We start from the raw sequence: 1,341 nt of genomic DNA on the forward strand, positions 1-1,341 counted from the left end.
GAGGCCTGTGGGGAGGACTGAGGCCCAGTGAGGGCCCACGGCCTGACAGGGACCCCCGCTGGTCTCTGCGGCTGCCCCACACTCAGGTCTCGGTGGGAGAAGCCTACCTGTTGCACACAGACCGGCTCTATTCCCACTCCGACTTCAACAACTACGTGGCTGCCGTGTACAAGGTGCTGGGGACCTCCCTGTTCGGGGCGGCCGTGAGCCAGTCTCTGACGGACCTGGCCAAGTACACTATCGGCCGCCTGCGCCCCAACTTCCTGGCCGTCTGTGACCCCGAGTGGAGCCGGGTCAACTGCTCGTTCTACATGCAGCTGGAGAGGGTGAGCAGGGGAAACGCTGCTGACGTCACCGAGGCCAGGTGGGTGTGGATGAGCAGCCTTCACTCTGGGGGGCAGTGGGAGCTGAAGAAGCCACAGAAGCCAGATGGTGAGGAGCCAGCAGGCAGGTGGTCAGGCAGGAGCGAGGCCTCAGGGCTCCAGGTGCCCCACAGATAGCAGGAGGCCAGGGGGAGCATGCTCTGTCTGCCCCGAATCTCAGCCCTGCCCTCTTCTGTGCTGACTTCTACTTCTTCTTCTTCTTCTTCTTCTTCTTCTTATTTTTTAAAGATTGGGTTTCACCATGATGGCCAGGATGGTCTTGAACTCCTGACTGCAGGTGATCCACCCACCTTGGCCTCCCAAAGTGCTAGGATTACAGGCGTGAGCCACCATGCCCAGCCATGCACTGTCTTCTTACCATCTCTACTGATAGGTCCTTAAACGTTTCAACTCATCATTGTCCTTTTTAAAAAATCAAAATATTGACTGGCAAGCCTAGGGTAATGTAGACCAAAAAAAAAAAAAAATCAAAATAAAATTTGTATAAGATAAAAGTCACCATTTCTTCCATTTTAATGTGTACAGTTCATTTTTAGTACATTCACAGTGCTGTACAGCCATCTCATCTACCTAATTCCAGAATATTTTCATCTCATCAGAAGGAAACCCCTCAGCATGGGTAACATGGCAAAACCCCGTCTCTATGACAAATCAAAAAATTAGGCCAAGCTAAGTGGCTCACGCCTATAATTCTCGCACGTTGGGAGGCTGAGGCGGGCAGATCACCTGAGGTTTGGAGTTCGAGACCAGCCTGGCCAACATGAAGAAATCCTATCTCTACTAAAAATACAAAATTAGCCAGGCATGGTGGCACACGCTTGTAATCCCAGCCACTTGGGAGGCTGAGGCAGGAGAATCACTTGAACCCTGGAGGTGGAGGTTGTGGTGAGCTGAGATTGTGTCATTGCAGTCCAGCCTGGGCAACAAGAGTGAAACTCCATCTCAAAGAAAAAAAAAA

At 52.1% G+C, this 1,341-nt stretch overlaps 1 pseudogene; it reads left to right on the forward strand.

Moving 5' to 3' along the window:
• Window positions 1-20: 20 nt before the first annotated feature.
• Window positions 21-509, forward strand: LOC116548532 (annotated as a pseudogene).
• Window positions 510-1,341: the final 832 nt, after the last annotated feature.

Source organism: Sapajus apella, unplaced genomic scaffold, assembly GCF_009761245.1.
Source record: "Sapajus apella isolate SASKATOON/1434 unplaced genomic scaffold, GSC_monkey_1.0 scaffold14384, whole genome shotgun sequence".
Lineage (NCBI taxonomy): Eukaryota > Metazoa > Chordata > Mammalia > Primates > Cebidae > Sapajus > Sapajus apella.